Source organism: Somniosus microcephalus, chromosome 12 (assembly GCF_052327205.1).
Source record: "Somniosus microcephalus isolate GS21.2 chromosome 12, FLI_Smic_1.0, whole genome shotgun sequence".
Taxonomy (NCBI): domain Eukaryota; kingdom Metazoa; phylum Chordata; class Chondrichthyes; order Squaliformes; family Somniosidae; genus Somniosus; species Somniosus microcephalus.
The window spans coordinates 55,664,929-55,671,476 of record NC_140998.1 but is presented as its reverse complement, the minus strand read 5'-3'; positions in this window follow the sequence as shown (position 1 = coordinate 55,671,476).

The window sequence follows — 6,548 nt, the reverse complement described above, 5'->3', positions numbered from 1 at the left end:
GTTCCACTCTAACATAGTGGAATGTCTACCAGTAACAAATTCTGCCATTGAAAGGGAAACGAGAAATGACCCGACTCTTTCACGGGTCTACGATTTAACAGTGAAGGGATGGCCAGCACATGGCGAACCACTGTTGCCAGCATTCTCGCAAAGAAGAGAACAGCTGTCAGTGTGCCGAGGAACCTTGATGTGTGGATCCAGAGTGGTGATTCCACCCAAACTCCAGGATAAAGTGCTAAAGGAGCTTCACGAGGGGCATCTGGGTGGAGTGAAAATGAAGAACCTAGCCAGGGCGTTTGTATGGTGGCCAGGTATCGATGGAGACATCGAAGAAATGACCAAGAGCTGCCTAGGATGCCAGAAGGTCCAAAACGCTCCACCACAAGCCCCTCTACATCCATGGGAGTGGCCCTCATCTCCATGGCAAAGGGTACACATCGACTTTGCTGGTCCATTTATGGACTCAAAGTTCTTAATCGCGGTTGATGCACACTCCAAGTGGCCGGAGGTAATAAAGCTGTCCTCCACCACCACGGAAAAAACCATCACAGTATTAAGGACCATATTTGCCAGGAATGGGCTGCCGGAACAGATCTGTTCTGATAATGGACCGCAATTTGTGTCCGAAGAATTCAGAAAGTTCTTAAAAAAACAATGGGGTTAAGCACTATACGTCCGCCCCATACCATCCCGCCACCAATGGATTGGCTGAAAGGTTTGTCCAGACCTTCAAGAAGGCCATAAAGGCCATGGGTAATGAAGACATAAAACTTCAGCACAAGGTGGATAACTACTTATTCGCATACAGGAATGCAACACATATGGTTACCAACCAAACTCCCGCCATGATGTTCTTCAATAGAAACCTAAGATGCCGGCTGGATTTGGTCAAGCCCAACATCAGAAGGGACGTGGAGAACCGGCAGTTTCAAGGCATGAATGAAAGGCCAACTAGAACCTTCCAGATAGGTCAACAAGTTTTGGCCCGGGACTACCGTACCGAGAAATGGCAGCCTGGAACTACCTGCACACGACTAGGACCACTGATGTATACCGTGGACATCGGAGAAAGCATAATAAGGCGCCATGCTGACCAAATCATAAAGTCATCCGAAAAGGGACAACCTACACCACAACTCTATACATCTAACGATGAAGTAGAGATACCCATATCTACCTCCGATCCGGTGATACTGGAACCCGATGAACCCGACACTGGCATTCAAGCTGAATCAGCCTTGCCAGAAGAACCTACTACACCACCAGAAACTACTACACCCCCGAGGCGTTATCCGGACTGAGTCAGGAAGCCTCCTGAGAGGCTGACTTATAATTAATTAACTACAGCAATGTATATTATTTTGCTTATAACATGTAATTAATAATTACTTAAAATATGATGTACTGGTTAGCTAAAAGGGGAGGAATTGTAGTGTATGTGCCTTTAAGAGCCCCATGTGTGCTGTGGTGCCGGTGATTGCCACTCGGGCTATATAAGCCTGTGTATTGTGTATATCCGTTACCCCCCCCCCCCCCCCCAGACTTTGCTTAGTAAATACCTATGAACCAACTCCTGTCTTCAGTGTCTTTATCAACACACGGACACTACAGGTAGTTTTGGCAGAGGAGAGTGAGGCAGATCTGGCTATGGATGACTAAATGAGCTGTAGGCCAGGTACATTCAAATCTGTACCCTTGGACTTGATGGCCATTCCCACTGGTATGGTCCCCATGATGGGAGAGAAAATATTTTGCTGGGGACAAATGCATCAAAAGTGGAGGTGAGGGAGTGGTTGAACATATTAACAGTTGCTGAAATATTGTGGCAAATGGAAGACCAAAGGCTAGACAGTTGATAGTGTAGTAAATTGGAGGAAGGTTTTTTCCAGGGGCAAACAAGGAAGTAGGATTGGAAGCAGGAAGGGGTGTGGGTAGTTATAGACAAGGGCCGGAATTTTCTGGGGTGGTAGTGGGTGTGATCACTGGCGGGTCGGATGGGAAAGTTGTTATTATTGACTGGGTTGGGAACCACCTTTCCCCCAAGTGCGTCTGTCATCACGGACCTGACCTGACCGGCAGAGGCAGCCAACCCAATTTAAACAATTAGTAGCTTGTTGTCAGACCCTTAAGAGTGTTTTTAAACTTACCTTTTAAATTTAACTGGTTTCCCATGATGACCATGCTGCTCGGGAACCACGCCTGTAAACCCGAGATGGGAGTTGAGTGGCTGATTAGTTGACCAAATGAAATGTACTATAAAAGCTTCCACCTGACAGCTGATCACTTTCCTCATGCAGAAGCTGTTTCTCACTGCATTTGCAACACAGATTGAGCTTTCTGCAGGCTGCAAGTCTTTCAAGAAAAGTCTCCATCCACTGTCACCTCATTGGAAGAACCTCTCTCACCATTGACATTGCTTCTGTCATCTCTACTTCACCTGCCATCTATTCTTGATGCATGGGTACCGTCTATACTGTCTCACCTCGGCCCTCAGAATCTGACCACGATCAGCCCCCACACCAGCAACACCACCAACCTTCTGAACACCCTGAACTGCACAGGACAGAGGGCATCAGCGCAGGGCTGCACTGTGCCAGAGGCAATACAAGGTTTACAGGCAGAGGATGAGCATCCTCAACATGACTGAGCAGCAGTGCCAAAGGAGGCTTAGGCTATCACGCCAAGTCGTCACAGACGTGCACACTGCTGGACCAAGACCTGCAGCCCAGAGAAGCGGGTGAACATGCCTTACCAGTGGCTGTCAAAGTCACCATTGCCTTCAACTTCTTCACCTTAGGCTCTTTCCAGGGACCTGCAGCAGACATTTGCTGCATCTCGGCCACCCACAGATGCATCACACAGGTCACTGATGCTCTGTTTGACATGTCAGCCAATTATATCAACTTTGCCACTGATGAAGCCAGTATTACTGAGCAGACACTTGGCTTTGCCACTCTGGCTGGCTTTCCACAGCAGGGCGTCATTGACTGCACACATGTGGCCATCAGGGCACCCCATCATAACCCAGGAGTGTTTGTCAACCGCAAGGGCTTCCACTCCTTCAATGTGCAACCATAGGAAGATCATCATGCATCTGTGGGCTAAATTCCCTGGTAGCTGTCATGACTCTTTCATCCTGCGCCAGTTCACCCTCCCGCCGCTGTTCGCATATCCAAACAGACTTTCCAGCTGGCTGCTTGGAGACGAGGGCTACCCACTGAAGATGTGGCTCATGCCCTTGAGGAGGCCAAGTACTGAGGCCCAGGAGAGATATAATGAAAGCCACATCTCCACCAGATGTGTCACAGAGCAGACAATAGGCATGCTCAAAATGCAATTCAGATGCCTTGACAGATCTGGAGGAGCCCTTCAGTTCTTACCAGCCAGGGTCTCCAGAATCATCGTCGTCTGCTGCGCCCTGCACAACAAAGCACAGCAGCGAGGATTAGCACTGCATGAGGAACAAGGCACAGAGCACACAGCCTCTTCATAGGAGCAAGAAGAACATCAGGTAGCAGATGAGGAGGAGGAAGAGCTGGAGGAACGTGTGGTGCAGATGGCACCGGCATGCAAGCATATGCTGCCCGTGAGGCTAGGGATGGCCTCGTCATGGCCAGATTTACTTAACTTTATGCAGTACACCCATATGGCTGCCATATGCCTCGTCAGGTTGGCACACCCCACAGCCAGACCATAAAGCATCCCTACAATGACCAATCCATTCCTTTCACAGTCACCACCATTGCTGGAGATAAAGTTAGGTCTGACCATTCACTCCAACTACCTAAGTCACTTCCCATTGTGCACACAAATTTGTCCAAGACTGGAAAGTTTTGAAAATAAATACATTTATGGTAAAGATTAAATTAACAGAAACTTCACAATAACATTGAACAAAACACCCAAGTGACTACCCTTCTGAATCTACTTGTATGGCATCTTTCTCTTAGTGTACTTCTACGTGGTGCTACCCCTGTGGCTTCAACAGAGGTAGAGGCCGCCTCCTCACCTCCCTGCTGCACCTGCTTAGACACTTTTGGTGGTCGCCCTCTGGGTTTTGGAGCCTGTGAGGACCCCGCCAAAGTCTGCTCCTCCTGTGACTGTGCAGGGGCAGACTTGGCCATCGCTATCTGGGGAGGCATCTGGGGCTCTGACTGAGGGGTTGGCAAGGGGGGAGAAGTGTGAGCGCTTGGAGAGGAGCCCCCACTTCCATATCCCCTCTCACGGGCCACCCGCACTTACCTGCTAGCAAGGAGCTGGGGAGCACCTTGCTGCACATCAGTGGGGCCATGCGGACCCACGTCTACACTGACATCTCTCCTAGAGAGGAAGTCTATGAGCCTCTAGCATCTATTCTCCATAGTTAACCATCTATTCTCCACAGATACCCATCTATTCTCCATAGATAGCCATCTATCCTCTATAGATAGCCATCTATTCTGCATAGACACCATGTGCTCCTGCGGCTAGCTGTTCCATGTAAGTGACCATCCTATCCATGGAAGAGCCTACAGTCGCCATTGCCTGCTGGTGCTCATGTTGGAGAAGGACTCCCCCATTCTCTGAACAGTGGCAGTCATCACGCTCGCAAAACCTGTCAGAGCCTCCTGCACTGGTTCCTGCAGCTCTAGGATCGCCCTCTTTCTGGATGGCCCCCAAGGCTCAGCGCCTGCAAGCAGCTGAGCAGAGCTAGGAGGGGCCTGAGCCCTCCACTGAGGAGTCTCCACTGCTGTCCCTGTCTCCACCTACTCCAAGAGTAGATACTCTTGCTCACTTGTGATTTGTGAGACACCAGGTGACAACACTATGTTGCAAGGGACCCACTGAGGTGTGCGTATCTGCGCTGGTGTTAGGTGGGCTTATATCAGGTGATGCTGCGCCCTCAGAGGCTGGAGGCTCCTCTGAGGGGTCATCTTCGGCTTCCTCCTGGACAGTGGGGCTCTTGATGAACCTATGGGAGAGTAAAAAGATGAGTTAGATATGCCATATGTATATTGGGCACAGGTAGCATTATGCACATAATTATGATTCAGTGGCTGCTGACAACAGCCCCCATATGAGTGACTGCTGTATGCCATGTAGCTGTATGAAAAGTGATTCTGTCACCAGGTTGCTGAGATGTCCCCCTCTCCGTCTCCCACTTTCGAGGGGTGCTCAGACACTCCAGACAGCTCCAATGCAGCCTCCTCTGCAGTGGTCAGGGTTGCGAGTGATGGAGATTCTCCACCAGTTCTCCCCCTCTCCCTCTTATTGTGGGCTTTCTTTTCCTGCAAGGAGGGAAAGAAGAGAAGGTTGAGATAGAGTGATGGAATGAGTGTAAGGAATGGATTACTTACATGTAAGAGGGTGAATATGATGGAGTGGGGTGGCAATTCCAAGTGACCTTGTATGTTGTTAGTTGGTATAATTGCACTAGGATGAGGGTGAGAGTGAGGGGTGGCTAGTGTGGTAAACCACTGTTTGTATTCCACTGTGTACATGCCTGGACATGCCTCGGCTGACTCCTCCCACAAGTCCTAGTATAAAGGTGACTGCTCCCCAGCCCTTTGTATTTCTGGACCGGTCGACCACTCGAGGCAGACCTTCATTCTTTTGTTAATAAAAGCCTTTAGTTACTCTCTTAACTCTCAGTCTTTTATGAGTAATTGATAGCGCATCAATTTTATTAACAAAATTTTTATAATGGAGAAGATCCTCACACCAGCATGCCTGGACTTAGATCATTGGGAGGCGGACTCATCCACCAAGTTTACTCACTGGCTTAAGTGTTTCGAAAAATTCCTGACCGCCTCCGCAGCAATCAAATCGGATGAGGACAAACTGGATGTCCTGACCTCCAAAGTGAACCACCGAGTGTACTCGGTCATCCAAGACGCGACCTCGTACGCGGACGCTATCAAGCTCCTCAAGGACCAGTACACGCGCCCAGTGAACGAAGTGTACGCCAGGCACCTTCTGGGGAGTCGTAAACAACAACCTGGGGAATCGACCGTGGAATACCTTCAGGCACTGTCTGTGCTTGGCCGGGCCTGTGGTTGTAAGGATGTAAAGGCCGCCGTGTACACAGAGGAACTTATCCGGGACGCTTTTGTAGCGGGCCACAGATCCAATTACACCCGACAGCGACTGTTGGAGCAGAGTGACCTCGACCTCAACAAGACCTCTGAACTCGCACTATCATTGGATGCAGCCTACCGGGGCATGGATGCCTACTCCTCTGCACCGTGGACGCCACGGGGAATGACAGCCTGGGACACGGTAGGACCGCCTCATAGCGCCGTGCCACCCCAGCCACACCCCAGCAATGGCCCAACTACCGCAGCAGTGTCCCAAGGCCAGACAGCAGTGCCCCAAGGCCAGAAATGCTACTTCTGTGGCCAGGCAAAACACCCCAGAGCGCGCTGCCCGGCGAAAAATGCGATCTGCTCGGGCTGCGGGAAGGAGGGACACTACGCTAATGTCTGCAGGGCCAAAGTCACCCCGAACCCCAGCAGCGCCGCGTGTGGGCCATGCGGGCCGCCATCTTGGGCCTCCCCGGCCATGTGCGA